At 43.0% G+C, this 20,668-nt stretch overlaps 1 protein-coding gene and 1 pseudogene across 2 annotated transcripts in view; both read left to right on the top strand.

The window, feature by feature from the left end:
- The window catches only part of Prickle2 (prickle planar cell polarity protein 2), a 336,133-nt gene that overhangs the window by 132,590 nt on the left and 182,875 nt on the right, over positions 1-20,668 (top strand). The window lies entirely within an intron of this gene.
- On the top strand, positions 13,399-14,122 carry LOC116903487 (annotated as a pseudogene).

Raw genomic sequence — 20,668 nt, forward strand, 5'->3', positions numbered from 1 at the left:
AGCTGGGACTGCTCTAGATAACTGTATGACCTTGATCAAATTATTAAATATTGGTTTTAGTTACTGTGGATTCAGAATGCACAGTTCAGCAATGCCTCCCTCAGTAGACGGAGTTGAAAGTGAAATAACATTGCCTGGTACAAAGACTATTCCTTCTTATTAAGAGCTCCCTTCGGGCAGAGCCAGATTCTTTTCATGTGTGAATGCACAGGGTTTCCTGAGAACGCGGTGGCGAATCTTAATATTTTCAACTTGATTAGATTGAGGACCACCTAGGGAATTAGTGAAACACACCTCTGGGTGTGTCTGTGAGAGCATTCCCATACAAAATTAGATCCCAAGGAAGACTCTGAATTGATAATGAGTGGGTTAATCCCTTGATGGATTTATAACATGATGACATTATTGTAAGGTATGAAAATAGGATGCTGGTGCCTGCTCAGAGGAAGTAGCACAGAGGGGAATATCTGTGAGGGGGTTATATTTTGGGCTAGCCTCTTCTCTCTCCCTTGCTCTATCTACTTCCTGCGTGCTATATAATATGAAGTGTTCTGCCTGCCCTCTCCACCAGGGTGCACTGCCATCTCCAAAACTGTGACCTTCATTAAGTCTCTCCTCTCTTGGTTGTCTAAGCCAGGTTTTTTTTTGTCCCAGTGATGTGAAAGATAGCTCCTGTAGCTCGTAAGTACTCTGGATTGAGCTGCTGAAAGGAACTGCTCGAAAATAAACAGCGGGAGCACCATACAACTACATACAGTGTTTCCGTGCTAGTTTTTCGATTATAACAGTTTCAGCAACCTGATTTATGTGTTGGGTGTTGGGGGCTTTTTTTCCTTGTATTTTTTCTTTTAATCTTTACATGTGTTAGCTCATCTAAGCCTGACCATCTCCTGAGGAGTAATAAGTGTCAGACCAATGCCCAGTCTACAGAAAGGGAACAAAGTAGAGATAGAGTTGGGTCAGTTTTCTTTGAAAGAAGCAGAACCCAAATCTAAATTCATCCCCAGAGTCTGTAGATTTTGTGGAATCTCAGAGTTTGCGTTCTCAGTGTCTCTTGCTTCACCAGAAAGAGGTTTAAGTTATAGCTGCCCACAGTTAGCATAATTTACGCCGTTTTAAAATGTTTATTTTGTATATGGCAATCAGACTTTCGTTACTGACGACTTCACATATCATATTTTCCAGCGCAACAATCCGTGTGAGCGGCAGCCTTGTTTCAGGGGACCTTAATGCCTGTCTTAGTGGAAGGCCAAGGAGTAATCCTGTGTGAGAGAGTTTAGTTTATGATGGTATTGGTGTGGGAAACGGCACTAAGGGAGGCATTTTGAGGACTTACAGGGGCCTTCATGCTGCACAGTCCACTTATTCCTTTTCTGATAAGAATTTTATGATCAGATCAGATCAGATCAAGGAAGAGGCAAGGGTGTAGCCATTTTTCTGAGTGAACACCAGAAAAGCAGTGAAGTTAGAAGGCAAATCTCACCTGCTGTGTTTTACTTAACTGACCCGAGTGTAGCAAAGGAAACTATTTTTATATCAATTTTGTAGTTAAGAACCTTGGGCTTTTTCTCCTTCTCCCCAGCTCTTAGTGTATACTTGTGTGCATGCATGAGGACACGTGTGTGTGTGTGTGTGTGTGTGTGTGTGTGTGTGTGTGTGTATCTGTGTGTACGCATCTGTGTGCATGTGCACGTGTGTTTGGCTGAGTATTTGAACCCAGGGCCACACAGATTCTAAGCAAGTGCTATACTACTGAGCGACTGTTTCATCCCTGTTAAGACCCTGAGACCTAGAAGCACAGTAAGCAAATGCCTTGGCCTACCCTCTGCACAGCAGCATGGAGGAGTTATCATTCTTTCCAGGGATTGCTATGCTGAGGTTGAGTCACACAAAGCTGGATCCCTTCCTTCTTCTCACCCCACCCTGGAGATACCCTGTAGTCAGTGTTTTCCTGTCCAGATGGTTCTTAGGCGCCCCAGCTCTTTCATTCAGCATTGCCTTCAGACAAACAGCTGCCGTCCAGGGAACTAGCAGATGCTGCAACCCTGATGAATGAGAAACAAATGGTGGTGGTGCTGGCAATGGTGGTGACAGTGGTGGCAGTGGTGGTAATGGTGGCTGTGGCAATGGTGGTGGCAGCAGCAATGGCAGTGGTGACGGTAGTGGTAGCAGCAGCAGCAATGGCTTTAACTGGAAGGAGAACATATCTAGAAGTGCATGGCTAATGGGTGTCAGAATCTTAGGACCTGGCGATGCCTACACTGCCAAGCTGCCACCTGCTCTAGCTTGTGATTGATGCAAGAAAAGCAGTGTTTAAGCAACACACCCAGACCCCAGGACTTAACTGAGATGCTATTATCAGCACAGGGTCTCTGTTTCACGGGTTTTTTAAAAAGGATCTTTCAGGCGTTTCCTATGTGGTGACCTAGTATTATTAACCTACGTGAAGCATTTGTTTAAAGAGAATAGGGGAAACGTAGCTTATACTTAGTGAAGCCTGCTTAGTTGCTCACCAAGCCTTGGGAATTCAGATATTTTTTCCATTTGTTCCAAGAGTCAAAAACAGCTCACTCTGAATTATTCTTTCCTTGAAGCTTTCACTTTGAATTGCTGGGGGATTGTTTCCTTTGAGGCTCCCCTTTCCAACCCAAACACTCACAGATCAATTTCTTGGTCAGACATTGTAATACTCACTTGCTCCAGTGCAAAAACCAGAGGGAACTGGCTCTTCTACAACCAGTTGGAAGCTTTTATCTCCAGGTTTTTGCATTCGATGCTGGAAACTGCGTTACGTGCACTGGCTGGCGTTCCGTTTTCATTCGGAGTCCTGAGTGGTCTTCAAGGAGAACTGGCCGACTAATCAATGTGGACTTTTTATTTACAATTCACCTTTTGGTACCGATGCTAAATACTTTTTGTAAAAAGCTTCTGGACTTCACACTCCCATCCTGTTAGAGAGAGAAAAAAAAATCTCCCACTGTGGCTAAAGAATACCACTTGGTAAAACAAAGACTTGTCTGTCTCTGTTATGCAGAAGCCAACACCCAGTATTTATTGTTAGTCAATGTGTTCTGCCACCACAAGGTGCTATAGCCATGGTGACATTAGCAGTAGACGTTTCTTCTTTCACATTGCTGATAAGGTCAAGATCAAGGTACCAGCAGCATTTGTTGGTGGTTTAGGCCCCTTGTCCTGACTTGATGACAGCTACTTCTCTAGGTCTTCACATGGCCATGTGTACTATGCCTATGTGTATGCTCATGAATGCGTGTGAGTGTGCATGTATGCATGTGCATGCATGCGTGTGAGTGTGTGTGTATACATGTGTGTGCGTGTGTGTGTGTAGAAGACAGAGGACAACCTCTGGCTTTACCTCTCAGAATGCAGTCATCTTGTTTTTTTTGTAACACTGTCTCTCACTAGCCAGGACCTCATTAAGTAGGCTAGGCTGGCTGCCCATGGATCCCCAAGGACTTTCCTGCCTCCGCCTCCCCACTGCTGGGATTACAAGCATGTACTGACACAGTTGATATTTTATGTAGGCTGGGCGTCATACTTACAAGAGAAAGCATGTTACTATCTCCCCAGCCTACATGGCTTTTGTGGGTCTGTGCATACAGAAAGAAAAATGGCTGCTGTCTCCTCTTATAAAGACAGAGGTCTGGTTAAACTTCTACCCTTGTGACCTAATTTGATCTTTATTACTTTCTTATATATACCATCTCCATCTCCAAATATAGTCACACTGCAGCTTAGGGCTTTGACATACGAATTAGAAGGGAACACGGTGCTGTAATAATCAGTAGGGTTTTTTTTTTTCTTCCTTCAAGAAAGCTAAGATGGGAGTCTTTTCTGTGCTTCCTACTCACGTGGTGCCCTGCTCTACTATAGTTTCTTCAGGAGAATGCAGTTAGCAGGCTGGGGGTGTAGAAAGGACACAGTAAACCGGTTCAGCTGGTGAGAATGGCGTGCGAAATGAAAAGCACTGAAAATTTTAATCTTATCTTTCCTCCGCCCTCTCCCGTGCTATGAATGCAGCCTGTCCTATTTGTAACTGCCTGCTTACTCCTCGGCCCTTTCTGATGGATGCCTGTTATTAAAGTGGAGCAGGCCCTGAAGTGATAATGACAGAGGCGATTTCCCAGGGTGCTGAGGTTTGCTTAGTGTGAAGATTAGCATTGTGTTCAGCAATCAAGCCTTTATCCAGACACTGGGGAGGGAAGACCAGGGTTGGGACTGAGGGTTTCTTCCTAATTTTACATGGAATGTGAATGCATCAGGGCGTTCCATGTAACTTCCTTTGGCCTCAATTCTTCTCTCCGCTCACCTGGCTCCGGTGCTTTTGTGATGGTCGGAGCTTAGGACCCCTGCTGCAGGTTACGCTTTATTGTTCTAAATTTTCGATTCAGCCCCAAAGTAGAAGACAGAAGGTACAAAATGCCCTTCAGTTCTAAATTCAGAAGTCACTTTCATTCAGGGATGACCAGAGAGTCCTACCGAGAAAGAGTGGGTCTTTCCAGCATTACCCCAAATCCAAGCTGATATAAAAGGCAGTTCATGGAGAGACAAAGGGTCTTATTAGGGAGAGCTATTAGTCCCCATTCCCTCCTATAAAGCAGCTGAGAGTTTTCCTCTGTTGTGGGCAGACCAAGGCCAATTTGATTCCTCTTAGACTCATGGCAAAGCTGCTAATGAAGTTAAAGTTGAGGAGTGTTTGCCGTTCTCCTATAATCTCTCTTTTATTTTAATAAAAGCAGGCCTCAGACCAAGTTCACCCACACATACAGACATTTACTACATGAATATGCATTAGTAGAGCAAGCTTAGAACAGCTCAGACATCCACCCTGTGCCCGTTGCAGTCCTGGCTTGCTGTCTGTCAGGTGGTGGAGCTCTTCCCTACCCATGTGCTGTAGCCATCAGGGAGCCTTCAGAAAACATTAGTGCTTGTCCTACCTCCAGACATTCCTACATGTTTTTCATCTGGATGAGGCCTGCTATTTCTGTAAAGGCTCCGCTTGACACACTTGTTAACCCAAGTTTGAAAACTAGATTCTGAGATGCTCCAACTATACCCTCTGTAAAAGGTTCACTTAAGGCCAACCCACAAGTATCACAGAGGGATGGTTCAATTTTCCCAGCTCACATCTCTTTAGTCTGAAAGGCTCCAAAATCAATGCCCAGGATTTGCTTTGGGGATTAAATGATAGGCATCATCATATAGAGTATGGGGTACCAGGCTAGATAGGGTCGTATGCCTTATTCTTGGAAGAATGGGAAGTGTCTCCAGACTTCTGAAGCAACTACACACATCCTAAATAACTCGAGTTTCACCAGTGAGAACATATTTTTAACTGCCACTTTGTTAGCGGTTAACACAGCAGTGCTTTTAACATTAGGAACTCATTCTGAGTTTCTGTGATGTGAATATTCTAAATTTACTCCTCATTGTGGGGTACTAAGAGTGTAGAGAATTCTACTGTGCATTTAGGGGTGGGGTTAAACGAGACCCTAATCCAACAGAACTGTGGCCACATAAGAAGAAGAGAGGTCTGAGCTAGATGGTCTGCCTCACCTGATATTCTAGGCTGACAAGATTCTGCAAAGAACCCCACCAACAATAACAGCCTCAGTAGAGAGTAAGACCTTCTCCAGTCTTCAGATCCTTCACAGCCTTCAGAACCATGAGACAAATCAACCTTTTTTTTTTTAAATAGTCCATCTGTACTGTACTGTTCAACTATGGCAATAGAAAATTGTCTAGACAGCCTTCTTGATGCTAATTAACAGCTGCTGGTTGTCGACCAAGCTGTGTTGAGAGATTTGTGCAGGATTAGCCATCCTAGATGATAGTCCTTTCCAATGTGGTATTGGCTGACCTCACTGAGTCTGTGTATTGTTAGCATGTTAGTACCTCGCAGCCCTTAAAAGACTAACCTACGGGCACATTCATGAGATCGTGAATGTGCTTACATGTTTTAGTCATAGTAGTACTTTACTTCCCTAAAGCAAAAGAGATGGTTATTCTTGCCGTATGAATGAGCTGCAAAGGCTGGACACATCTCAGTTGCCAGTCACAGACTCTCTACTGTGAAGCCAAGGCAAAGTCTGGTGATCGTCTATGGTTCCCAGATTGTGATGTTTAATCTTATACCCAAAATGAAAGGGCAGCAACTACTTCAGGGAAGACTTCTGCAGGACATTGAAAGAAGAGAGCAAGCCACAGTGTTTATGGATGCTCTAAGACTGATGTGCCGGATCTGCTATAATCCTATAGGCAAGGGAAAGTCACATGACCAACCCCAACATCAATGAAAAATCAGGTGCTCCTCTTAAGGAGGTATATCATATGGGGGGAAGTATTTTTTGAACAGTTAACTCATGTTCTTCGGGAATAGGAATGTCATTTCTTATCGTGTCCTCATCCCAAGTTCACAGTTGTGGTAAGCTAAAGCAACCGATGTTTTTGTAAAGGAAAACATTCTATTTCAAGCTTTTGAACTACATGTAATAGAGGAATGGGAAGGACGTGATACAAACACAAAACTGAAGTTTAGCAAAGTCTAGAGGGTTGTCAAGGAAAACAAGGTTGGGATGCTCCCTATAGTTCAAGTTTGGGATGCTTCCTACATTTCAAGGTTGAGATGCTTCCTATAGTTGAAGGTTACTGACAAATTGTAGATGTTGGATTAAGATATTCACTTGGAAAACCATCAACCCAACAGGAAAGGGGAATTTGACACAGTCAGTGAAATCCTGAGACTGACAGAATTTATTCCATTTCATGTTTATGTGTCCTCAGTGTCCCCACATTTCTTGGTAATCTGTTACATATGCTTGCTTTGATGTCACAAAGGGCCAGGCCTTTGTAGAGCCTTTGTCTAGTGGTTGAGCGGAAGAGAAAAGTTCTTATGAGCTGTGCTGGGGGGAAACCACTTAGCTGGCAGGATGCAAAGGAACAGAACAGACAGTCTCTATGGAGATCTTACCCTTACTCTACTGTAAAAATGTTGCCTTCTCTCTTTTGGCTTCCAGGTGTTTGTCTGTTCTGGGTAAGACTTCCTTTACATAGAGTGATGGTTCCTGAGCCTCCAGTTCTGAATCCTATTATAAAGGGTTTTCTGAAAAAAAAAATGTGGCTAAGGTCCGGGAGAAAAAAAAAGAGTTTAGGGAGAAAATGTTAAAAGAAATGAAATCAAATAAGCATGTTTATTGGCACATATCCTCATTGATTTCTCTCTCTGGCTTAGGAGTCATAGTTCTTGTCTTCCTGCTATGGAACTGAATTTTGTTCCCTTCTTTCTCTCAGGTATTATGTCACAGACAGTTGTAAGTTTCCCAACTGAGGTAAATTTAATCTCTGTAGTCTGCTTCCAAATCTGGGTAATCCCCATCCTCTGGCATTCCTGTCAACGTTCTTAAATGTTGAACTCTAATTCACATTTCACAAAATTGCCATTTAAAATGTACATTTGTATGGCTTTAGTGTGTTCAAAAAGCTGTATCACCAATACTAGAATTTAATTTCAAAATGTTTTCATCATAAAAAAACCCCAAGCCCGTTCCTGTTAATATTCATCCCGGTGCCTCTCTGCCCCAGCCTCTCCTAACCACCCCTCTCTATGAGTCTGGATTCTCCTGTTCTGGACATTTTATGTAAATGGATAAGGCAAGATGTGGCATTTTCTTGAAAACTATCTTCTTTCACATGTTACCAGAGTTCATTTGTGTCACAGCCTGGATTGATATAAAAAAGTTTTATATTCCTTTTTTAATGTTCAGTTTCACTCCATTTTGTTCATCCATTTGTTAGCTGGTGGCAACTTGATTTCTTCTATTTTTTTTCTCTTGTGAATGTATTGTTGTTGGTTCATAAAATGGGTAATAAGCATGTTTTTGTTTCTCTCAGTTGTACCTTTACATGTAACTTTGTTGAGTCACATAGCGAGTGGATGTGTTTAATATTTTGGGGAACTGACCAGCACTTTGCAATGATAGGGTTTTGAATTTCATCATGAATGTATAGTGTTCCAGTTGCTTCTACAAGCTCAATGACATCTGCCTTATTAAACATAGCCATCCCATAAAGTGATACTCCACTGTTATTTCTCTAATGACAAATGGCGTTCAACCTCTTTTTCCACAAAATGGTGGTTACTTTATGACCTTTTCACACATAGATATCATTGTGCCTTGTGTACATCCCTCCTCCAGCCACCTCACTACTTTTCTGGGTAGTCAGAATTGTCTCATGTGATGCTGGCTGTTTGTATGTTTCCTTTACAGAAATACATATTTAAATCCTTTGCCATTTTTAATTCTTTTTTTCCCGTTTTTCTAAGAGTTCTTTATATCTTCAGAATGCAGGTGTCTTACTATATACATGGCTTATAAATATTTTGTCTCATTCTATGGGCTATCTGTTCTATTGGTAGCATCTTTTGAAGCACACAGAATTTTGCTTTTATTTCTGTGAACTCAAATTCCTTGTTTTCTTTGTTGTCTGTGCTTAGTCTGTCTTCACTTGAGTTGATTTTCATGTTTCGTAAGAACACCACACCAGTTTTTTCTTGTGTGTGTGTGTGTGTGCGCGCGTGTGCGCGCGCGCGCTACCCTCAGAAATCCCCCTTTGTACATCTTACATACAGCTCTGCTGGCAACAAGGCCTTTCGCTGTTTCTCTGGCAGTGCCGTGAGGATGTCTGCATCGAGGCTGCTCCTTGCTGCTCTCATCTTCTGTGCACCCTTACCATGATTCTACTGCGCTGAGGTGCACATATCTTTTAACCCATCATACTTGGATCTTATTGAGTTTATTGGATACATAGACTAACTAATGGTGCTCTTTAAATTATTGGGGTCTTTCTGCTCCCTCCTTCTCTCTTCTGCAATTCCTGTTACGACTATGGAACATAGTACACTTGAGGAAGTCCCATGGGTCTCTAAGGTGGTTTGTTTTTCTCAACATTTTGTTTCAATATTCTTCATTGGGCTAGATGTAAATCTGGGGAACTGGTTTACATCTCGGTGTTATGATCAATTCTCCTGCCAGCTCAAATGTGTTCTTTAACCTGATGACAGTTTTTTTCCCTCACTATATTTTGCAATTCAAGCATTTTCATGTTGAATTGTATATGTGCATCTTTTTAATGCTATTCTTCTTTGTTATTGCTCTCATATTTTGCTCCAGTTGTTTATATGTGATTTTCTTTTATTCTGTGTGTGTGAGATTGTGTGTGTGTACGTGCGTGCATGTGTGTGTGTGTGTGCAGTGAACTTTCCTGATGATATTAAAGAAAGTAGGGATCCCTGGGCCTCTCCCATTATTCTGAGGGTCTAAAATGGAAACTGTGAAGAAGATGCTCAGTGTCAGGGGCTGAGATGGAACAGGAACTCCTCAGCAGCTGAGGAACTCTCTCACTCTCTTGTTCTTGCTGGGGTGAGTGATCCAGAGACCCTTACTCCTTGGAAGCCATGCAGGCCATGAGGTCCACTGCCCTGTTGCTGTAGCTGTACTCATTGTTATAGGAGGAAATGACCTTTACAAAGTTGTCATTGAGAGCAATACATCAAAGGTAGAAGAGTGGAAGTCACTGTTAAAGTCTCAGGACCCAGGATGTCCTTTAGTGGACCCTCAAAGGCCTCCTTCACTACCTTTTTGATGTCATCACACTTGGTTACTTTCTCTAGGTGGCTTATTAGATCCATGATGGACACATTGTGGGTAGGAATGTGAAGGCCATGCCAGTGAGCTCCCCGTTCAGCTCTGAGATGACCGTTTTCATAGTCTTGGCAGCACCAGTGGATGCAGGGAGGATGTTCTGGGCAGTCCTATGGCCATACACCACAGCTTTCCAAAGGGGCCACCCAGTCTTTTGAGTGGTAGTGATGACATGGACTGTGGTCATGAGACCTTCTACGATACCAAAGTTGTCATGGATGACCTTGGCCAGGGGGACTAAGCAGTTGCTCGTGCAGGAAGCATTCCTGACATTGTTGAGTGAGTTGTCATATTTCTCATGGTTCACACCCATCACAATCATAGGGGCATGAGCAGAAAGGATAACCCTTTTGGCCCCACACTTGAAGTGAACTCCAGCCTTCTCCATGGTGGTGTAGATGTCAGTAGACTCTACAGCATACTCAGCACCAGCACCACCCCATTTGATGTTAGCAGGATCTCGCTTCTGGAAGATGGTGATGGCCTTCCATTGATAGCAAACTTCCTGTTCTCAGCATTGAATGTGCTGTTGAACTTGCTGTGACTAGAATCATACTGGAACATGTAGATCATGTAGTTGAGGTCAATGAAGGGTCAATATTCATATTGCCAGATAAGAAGGCATTCCTAGTAACCAGGCACTCAACACAGCCAAACCCATTCACCTCATGTCTATGGCACAAGGCTAGCACTGCAGGAGGAGATGCGGCTGTCTCAGGAACAGGGATGAGCAGAGCTTTTCTTTCATTCTTTTAATATAGTGTTAAAATCTTTGTCTCATTATCACCAAATTCAAGCTTCTTGGATACAGGTTATGTGGAATGCTCCCCCTCCCCCTTGCACACAGTTCCCTAGTTTTTATTCATGTCTTATAATATTGAGTGTGCTCTGGATATTTGAAATATGTGATGTTTACATCTGGAAATTCTATGTGTTCTATCCTAAAGTTTGGTGTTACGACTTCCTTAGATGTAGTCTCATGATATTTCTAATTTCTTTATCATATACATCAAATGAAGATGTCTGTCCCATTAGCCTAAAGATTATCTAATATTAGATAATAATAGATATGTGGGGTAAGAGTTCCCCATTTGCCAGTGTACTGGAGGGATGCAAGTCTTTAATAGCCAGGCAATTTATAACACACATGAGTTTCTCACGTGTCAGGTGCCTTTGGCATCAGCTACTGGTGAGAAATGGGCATTATTCTGGGCTTTTTCTCAGACTCATACACAGCTTTCTCCATGTTTGTAAACTCCCAGGTCAGCAGGAAATTGTTGGAACTTGGAGTGACTTTTTTTTCCCCTCCTTTCATTACAGCTCCTTTTTTCCCCTCTTAGCCCTGCCTCCCTCTGGATGACTTTTTGTTGTTGTTTCAAATAGCTGCCTTCTTACACAATTGTGGATAATTGTTTTAAATGAGCATATGGATATAACTCTTTCCCATTAATTAGCTCCGATCTAGGGACAAGCCTGACAAGCCACATTAATGGTGTTTTTCCAGGGAACCCTCAGAGTAGTTAAGAAGGGGCAGCTCTCTCTTAGCTTTCTACCCCTTTCTGTCTCTTTCTAGGCCTTGTCAACAACCCCTACTCCAACCCCAGTTCACCTTGTTGTTTTCAAGGCAGCACAGAGCTGAGAAGAAGGTGAGAACAGTCCTAGTCCAGATGTCTCAAAGCGTGATGCTCACAGCACTTACGATGCTTGTGATGCCTGCAGAGACCCCACTGCTTCTCTGGAATAAGTAACCCTCAGCCCTTAGCTGGTTGCTGTTTTTTTAAAGAAGTGTATATTGACATTTTCGTCAGTGCCCTTGGTGTTGTGTGGAGATAATTGGTTCTGTCATTCTGGAAGTGCTTCTCCAGGCAAAGTTAATTTCTGAGCCTGTATGTTAGAAAGTTCATAGTGAGTTCTCTGAAGAGCGAGTTGAGAATGAAAGGAGGGGGTTACAGGGATGGAGTTCTATGTGCACAATGACTCAAGGGTTGATTTATTCTTTCCTACTTACTCAAGGTCATTTGTGGACATTGGTAGCCAATGCTCCACACATCGTGAACAGAGAGTCATTTTTCTTTTAGTTCTCTTTGTAGCGATGCATTGTGATTTATTCCTGAAGAATATTGAGTTCATCTGTCATTCTTGGCTACTGACTGTGGTCCAGATAGGTTATTAGACATGTACCTTTGTATATGTAAGTCAGGTGATCAGACCAATCTATTCAGCAGACTCACTTGCTGAAAAGTCTGGACAACTAAGGTAGCATTGTGTGTGTGTGTGTGTGCGTGTGCATGTGTGTGTCTCTGTGTGTGTGTGTGTGTGTTTTAATTCTTGAGACCTTATTATTCTTTTTAATGTGAGTGTTGGGGATAATTTCCTTTATACTTTATTCTTGGTCCTTCTTTATTTTCAAAAGCCTTTATTGATAGAGAGACTGAAAAGTAGAAAGAGTGTAATTTTAAAACAAAATTTTCTGTACCTTTTTGACATCTTTTAAAAAAAAATTAGATTTATTTTTGTCTGTGAATCTGCATGAATGAATGTGCCCTCCTGTATGCAGTTGCCAGAGGAGGCCAGAAGAGGGCATCAGATCCCTTAGAAGTGGAGTTATAAGCTACCCTACATAGGGGCTGGGAACTGAACTCAGATCCTTTGGAAGAACAGAAAGTACACTAAACTGAGTACTGACCCATCTCTTCATCTCTCTTGACATCTTTTAGTTGAAATATCTTTATGTTTAAAGCATTGGAGGCTAATTGTAAGGCATGCATAGTTTCTGGACATGTTGCAGATTAGTGACTGGATGTATTTATTTTATTTAAACTTAAGATATCTGTACCAGTTAACAGCCCGAATGGCCAAAACTTTTTTTGGACTGAAAGCCTGGAGTTTCAGCTATTTCTCGTGACTATGGTTTTTCTTAAAATAAGCTTGAGAAGGATGCCAGACTCTATAAAGTAGTGTTATCCAAGGGACTTAGCTACTAGAATTCTATCACCCATATTCTTCTGGCTATTCAATGAAGGTTACACAGTTGTAGAACTTCAGTGTTTATAACGCATTTTACTTGTCGTCGTCGTTGTTGTTGTTGATGTTATTATTTAATTTCTTATTGACCTTTTGTGAATTTCACCTCATGCACCCCAATCCCACTCATCTCCTCATCCCTTCATATTTATTCTCTGCCCTTACAACCTCCCCTTCAAAAAAAAAAAAAAATCTCATTGTGAAGCTGTTTTATATAAGACATTTTTAAAAGATAAGGTTCTTGCTTTCTTGCTATGTACCCTTAGGCTGGCCTAGAATTCATAATCCCCTGCTTCTGTTTTCAAGTTCAAGGACTATTGGTGTTATTAGACCATTATACCTAGCCCTTTACAACAGCTGCCACCCCCAATAGGGCTAGAGGTATAGATCAGTCAGTCAGTCAGTCATGCATTTACATACATTTAGAGTGTATGTTTAACATAAGGCCTTGGGTTCAATTCCTAACAATCAATGACTGCCACTCCTAAAATTAAACAGTTTAAAAAGCTATAAATAGCTATAGCCTCTCATGGCGGTGGCGACAGGGACCTGGGCGCGGCGCCGCGGTGATTGAGCTGCGAGCCTGGCCGGCGTGCGCCTTGCCACCTGCCCCCCATCCCCGGGCTCTTCACCCTGATGCTGCACGGGTGCTGAGCCCGCCCGGGTTGGGACGATGGTGAAGTATTTCCTGGGCCAGAGCGTGCTCCGATGTTCCTGGGACCAAGTGTTCGCTGCCTTCTGGCAACGGTACCCGAATCCCTATAGCAAACATGTCTTAACCGAAGACAGTGCACCGGGAGGTGACCCCTGACCAGAAGCTTCTGTCCCGGAGACTCCTGACCAAGACCAACAGGATGCCACGTTGGGCAGAGCGACTGTTTCCCGCCAACGTTGCTCACTCGGTGTACATCCTGGAGGACTCGATTGTGGACCCACAGAATCAGACCATGACCACCTTCACTTGGAACATCAACCACGCCCGGCTGATGGTGGTGGAGGAACCATGTGTTTACTGTGTGAACTCTGACAATAGCGGCTGGACCGAAATCCGTCGGGAGGCCTGGGTCTCCTCTAGCTTATTTGGTGTCTCCAGAGCTGTCCAGGAATTTGGTCTTGCCCGGTTCAAAAGCAATGTGACCAAGACAATGAAGGGCTTTGAATACATCCTGGCCAAGCTACAAGGTGAGGCCCCTTCAAAAACACTTGTTGAGACAGCCAAGGAGGCCAAAGAGAAAGCAAAGGAGACCGCACTGGCAGCTACAGAGAAGGCCAAGGACCTGGCCAACAAGGCCGCCACCAAGCAGCAGCAGCAGCAGCTCGTATAGCCCCCTTCCTCTCCCTCCTCCCCTGTGTACTTGATTATTAAAGATGAACCTGCAGCCCTCTCTGCTGTCTGGGGTGGTAGGTCAGGGCGCTGTCCTGGTCAGCATCTACACCAGCCCAGCTCTGTCTGCTGGGCCGATCGAGGGGTGCAGTGACTTGCCCAAGGTCACAGCAGTGCAATAGACTGTACGCTCCACGAGGGCAGGACTCCCCGTGCCCTCTGCTGGGTCCCACGTCCCCTGAACAATATTTAGCACATAACAGGCACTCAATAAACACATGATTTGACTGCCCCCCCCCAAAAAAAAGCTATAAATAGGACCAGGAAGATCCCAGTTCAGATCCACAGTACATATAAAGAATGGGACATTGCACAGTATCCTGTAATCCAAGTATTAGGAGATAGAAACAGGAGGGTTCCTGGGCCGTGTTGACCACCTATTCTTGCCAAATTGGTGAGCATCAGATTCAACGAGAGAACCTATCTGAAAAGACAAGGTATAGGGTGATGTCAGACATAAAGTTCTGGCCCACACAAGCACACCTTTATGCAACCACTTGCACATGTACACATTTACACACAGACACACAAGTTTCCAGTTTTTCATTGCATAAACGTTGGCAGAAATTATCCTCTCTTGATGACCTTTCCTTTCCTTTCCTTTCCCCCTTACCTTTATGCTCAGTTTATTACTCACCCTGCCTTCTGACAAGGAGCATATAAACAAATTGCCTCATTAGGAGAGAGCCTGTTCTGTGCCAGTATCCTCTGGCAATAGGATTCAGGAAAGAAAGCTGACCCTTTGGTAGTTCTCAGTTAACTAACTTATAGGTCAGCTCCCATTACAGCAACCAAATAGCAACACAGCAAAACCTTGGAGTAAAAATCGGACTTCCAGATCTCAAACAAACAATGGCCTGCTCATCACAGCCATGAAATCCCAGGCCTACGTGTGTATTAGGACTTTTTCATAATGGAATTCGACCTGCAGTCATGCTTGGAAAACAGAATGGACCTTTAGGAATGATTCTGTGCATGAATGGGAGAAGGAAATGGCCTCATTTGTGTTTCTCTGAAATATGCTATCAGCGAACCAGAGCAGCCCTCTAATAACGTGATGAATCCTTGTACACGTCCAGGAGATTAGTAAAAGCTGTTCATTGAAATCTGAGCAGCCGCTGGGGCTCGCAGAACAGACGGCCGCTGCTAATCTCTAACCCTGGCACCTGAGATGCTCTTAGGAACTGTCTGCTGAGTGAAGAAAAGATTAAATGAAACTTCAACTTCTATTTCCTAAGACTGTGGATGGAAAAGATCCACGAGGTGAATCTGACTTTCCAGAGAGGCAGCTTGTAATTACCAGTGCAGACAAGTCCAGTCTCTGCTGAGTCTGCTGGCCAGGGTTCTGATGGCCGCTGTAGGTTTGTTTCCCTTCGGCTCTAGAGGGTGAACAGTTGATGAAGTGAGCTGTGTTGTCACCAGGAACATCAGAGGTGGTTGATTTTGTGTGACCTAACTGAAGTTTTCTGAAAGAGGCCTTGGTCATACATAAGGATCTATAGAATGGGGGTTGGGGATTTAGCTCAGTGGTAGAGCACTTGCCTAGCAAGCACAAGGCCCTGGGTTCGGTCCTCAGCTCCCGAGAGAAAAAAAAAAAAGAAAAAAAAAAGAATCTATAGAATGAAGAATCGAATTCTCCAGCCACTAATGTGGTTGTCATGGTCGTCTCTGTTGAGATTTGGGGGGAGCTAACCCCTGGCTGGCCCTTGCTATTATTTAAAAATAAAAATACCATCACAATCAGTGATGATGATGATGATGATGATGATGATGATGATGATGATGATGATGATGATGATAACAGAAAATCCTTAAGGGTCACTGGCAGTAAATATAGCATATGGTGGAAAAGACCAGTGTTTATAATTTGGCCATAACAAAAAATTAAATCTGTAAAGTCATATCATATATTCTTTACAGATAAAGATTCCCTGAGAGTAGATACTTCTTTTTTTACTTTGCAAGTGAGAAAATTAAAGAGAGTTCAGGTATTTTTATCCAAAATCGCATAGCTATTAAGTTTCACTGTTCGAATTTGAACAGAGTCCATTCAGCGCCATAAACCATGCACGTGGAATGGGTAGACGGCTCAATCAGTGCAACACTGCCTTCTAAGCATAAGGACCTGATTCTTACCACCAGAACCCATGCAACATTAGAACATCAAGGATCCACAAATAAAAGAGAGTGTTGTGGCATTTGTCTTTCTGGGTCTGGATTATATCAGTCTGTATAATATGCTCAAATTTCACCCGTTTACATGCAAAGTTTATAATTTCACTTTTTATTATGGATGAATAAATTCTATTGTGTGACATTTAGGTTGTTTCCATTTCATAGCTATTGTGGCTAGATTGGCAATAAATATGGACGGGCAAGTGTCCATTGAGTAGGATGTTGAATTCCTCAGATAAACAGCAAACAGTGGTATAGCCCGGTTATATGGTAGATCTACTTTACCTTTTTGAGAATTCCTCCATATTGATTTCCATAGACCTTAGTGCTGACTCTTTAGATGAGCATATTACTTTGAGTACTTGTAGAAACCAGAAAAGTGAAAGGGGAGGGAGTAGAAAGAGATGGAGAGAGGTGGAGAGCAGGACAGGTGCTATGAAAAGGAAAAACAGGAGGAGAGGAACTTTATCTGGGAAGCAGGGAAGATGGATAAAGAACACTAAAATTGATCAGGAAAGCCATTGAAAATTTTTATATTTACCTAAAAATACGTATGTAATATATAAAGTATATATGTATTCATATATAAGTAATTTAAGTGACTTTATGCCACTTGGAGTGATACTGCTTCCCCACAAACCATAGACTTTCCCATGTAAATCCTAGTGTCTAGAAACTTCCTTTTGAACTGTTGGTCAGAAGAGTCCAAGAGACTTTCAAATCAATGTAGGCTGTTGAGCTCACCCTTGGGTGCCATCCAGAACTTGAGGCTATTGTGAAAGACACCACACAGTTTAGATACAGGACTTGAAGAAACAAGCTGGAAGTGACCTGGAAGCCTCCTCCCTGAGGACCAGTTCTCATACTGTCTGAAGGTGCTGTGAAAGCTGCCAGAGGAGAAATACAACAATAATCCTACCCAGCAGTAAGGCCTGGAAACCTCAGCAATGGCCAGCGTGGCAAGACATCCCCAAGGGTGCAGTAGTGGCACTTGGTAGTGTCCGGGATAATGGACAGCTATCTAGTTGGACTTAAGGCCTACTCTATCTAAAGGAATTTATGCCTTCTTCTGTAAACCTAGTACTGTAAAGTTGAGCCTACTATCTGTAGCTGGGAAGGTCATAGACCCTGAAGGAAACTCTGCTACGGCCACTTTCCCAAACCAGCATAACTCCCAACCACACTCTAAATACCTACGATGCCCACAGGTAAGTGCAGCCCTCACTCTCATCAAAGAAGCTTCTTTTGCAGCAGGCAGAGGTCACTACAGGAATCCGCAACTGGTCAAAAGACCGAGAGTAACTGATTGGTGAGTGTCCAAAACCCTGTTGGTAAATACAAACCACAACCCCTACCCCTCAGGCTTAGAGAGCATCATGGAAGAATTGTAAGATGTCTGCTGTGAGGTAGCCGTCTTCTGTGTATGGCTGGGAGCTGGACTTGTGAAAGCTCAACAACATGGCTGCCTAAGCAAGGCTGGCACAATGACAATACCAGTTAACACTCTGACTTTCCAATGTGATTAAGGGAAATCTCACAAGGCCACACCCCTAAATGAAGAGCTACAGGCAATCAATGACTGCTGAAAGGGAAAAATTAGTCCTAGTTAGGGATGAGCCCCCTGATAGGTTATCCAGTACCAAGTGTTCATCCCTAAACACATGTACATATGAGCAACACTAAATGGGTTCGGCAGGTGTGTGTGTGTGTGTGTGTGTGTGTGTGTGTGTGTGTGTGTGTGTGTAACAATAATTACAAAAGAAGAGGTAATGGGTTTGAGAAAAAATGAATGATACACAGGAGAATTAGAAGGGGTGAGGGATGGTATATAAATTATGTAAACTCAGTACTCACACATGAAATCAAAAACAGTACAATAAATATAAAAATACCAAAGTGTGGTAGCAAGTGCTTGTAATCTCAGTGCCAGGAAAACAGAGACAAATGGATCTTTGGTGCTCACTGGTAGCCAGTATAACCTACTTGGTGAGTCCCAGGCTGGTGAGCAGCCCTGCTCAGAAATCAAAGTGTAGAGCACTTGAGAAAAGATACCCACAGTTGTCCTCTGTTGTATGCATATGCACCTTCATACACAAATGCATCAGCACACATAAAACATGCATGTACATACACAAAACATGCATGTAATCGCCTTCCTTCAGTGCATGCTATCCACAGAGCCCCCATATTCGAAGCAGCCATTTTTGGTCGAGGGACTATTCAACTATATTAATCAAGCATTTATGGAACACCCAACATGGGCCAGGCTTGGGACTACAGTAGCAAATACAAGGGGATGACACGGCTTCCCTCTTATTTGCTAGTGGCTATGTTTATGAGGGTTAGGAGAGAAATTAAGCCTGGTTCCATTGTGACCTTTCATGCAGGAACTGGCTTCAGACCAGGAAGAGACAATACATAGGCTTGAGTCCACAATGAGGACAGGCAAGACTAGAGGCATGTGGCGTTCCATACAGTAGAGGAGCATGTGCTACAACAAGTGGCAGGTGGGACCACGGACTTTTCATACGGTGGCACAAGTAGTGGGGTGAGGCTTCAGAGTTTGGACTTGGCAAAGCATGAACAGCTCTGTAGATCACAGAAGACTCACTTCATAAAGAGCACCAATCTGTTGAGGGGCAACAAACAACGAAACATATTGAGGTGAATATACCTGGATTCTGAAAAGATCTCTTTGGTGTCTTCAGCAAGTAGTTTGAAAGGACATTGGTCAACCCTCCCCCAGTTCAGATGCCATCCCTAACTGCTTTCGAATGCCACAGTGGCGATGGGTAGAGCCTGCAGTTCTGAGAAAACTAGGGGATATCATTGATGAAATACTGAGGGGTACAGGGTGTCAGACTCTGGTGTCCAAAGGTCCAGTTCAAATCTAAATTCCATCTCTTTCTCCTCACTGTACCTTCAGTCCTTTATCCTATGTTGGCACTTTCTTCACGACCCTGTGACAAAATTAAAGGGAAGACCATTCTTGTGCAGGCTTGACTGCATGGCATCTTGGACATTATGCTAATTCAGAGGTTCTCAACCTCTGGTCTCAACCCCTTCACAGGGCTGGCATATCAGACATCTTGCATATCAGATATTTGCATGATGGTAGTAAAATTACAGCTATAAAGAATTACGGCAACAAAAGTAATTTTATGGTGGGATCACCACAGCTTGAGGAAGTGTGTCAGTGGGTCGCAGCATTAGGAAGAGAACCACTCAATCCATGTGGGGCCTGGATACCATCAGTCTTCACTTCCTCCATGTTTTCTCGAGTTCCTTCTTTCTTTCACCTTCTCAAAGTCAGGTCCTCCACCTCCGTTAGTAAGTCAGCACACCAAGTTTCGGTGGCCTCTTCCCTCCTTGATGCAGGAAAGGGAGCCAGGAGAAAACAATACAGTAACTGTTTATCCTAAACATAGTATTCAAATTTGTGTGGTAATGTCTGGTGGAAAGAGAGATTTTGAAACAGCCTTTCCTCACAGTTGAGCAATAAATGAGGTGCTTCCTGGGCAAGCCTGGGCTTGTCTGAGGAGAAGCCATTCCCTCCCAGAACTGCTGTCCAACATGTTTAATCACTGTGTAGTAGTTGGCCTAGGAATTCTTCAGCTTTTGAGGCATCCTGATTCATTAATATACTAAAGTATACATTGATATATACTATATACAGTATATAATATATACTAATATTTTACACACATACACACACACGTATATGTATGTATGAAGTAGTTTTCCTTTGTTCAACTGACTTGTATACCGGGTATGAGATACACATCTATTTCATTTCTTACATGTAAATGTCCAGTTTTCCCAGCACTGTTTGGTGAAGAGGCTGCCTTTTCTCCAATGTTTGTTTTTGGCATCTTTGTCAAAAGTAAATCACCGGCCTTAGCTGAACTGGTGTATGTCCGTGTTCTCTATCCCATCCCATCAGTGTATGTGTCCCTCTTCTATACCAGTATCCTGCTGTTGCTGAGGCTCTGCAGTAGAACTTCAATCAAGTGTCATTGTTTATGCTGAACATTACTTTGGTTATTGGAGTCTTTTGTGTCTTCCTCTGAATTTTAGGAATTTCTTTCTGTTTCTAGGATGAATTACATTGGAATTCTGATGAAGATTGCATTGAATCTGTAGACTGCTTTTGGTAGGATGGCCATTTCACAGTATCAGTTCTTTTAATCTATGGATGTGAGAGATTTTTCCATTTTTCAGGTCTTTTTCTGAGTCTTGAGTGTCGTAAAGTTTTCACTGCCGCAGTCTTTCACCTGCTTCATCTAGTTCACTCCAACATGGGGTTATTATGGCTAACTTTGTATTAAGTGTGAATGGCGTTTGTTCCCTGATTTCTTTCTCAGTC

The sequence above is a fragment of the Rattus rattus genome, chromosome 6, assembly GCF_011064425.1.
Source record: "Rattus rattus isolate New Zealand chromosome 6, Rrattus_CSIRO_v1, whole genome shotgun sequence".
NCBI classification, from domain to species: domain Eukaryota; kingdom Metazoa; phylum Chordata; class Mammalia; order Rodentia; family Muridae; genus Rattus; species Rattus rattus.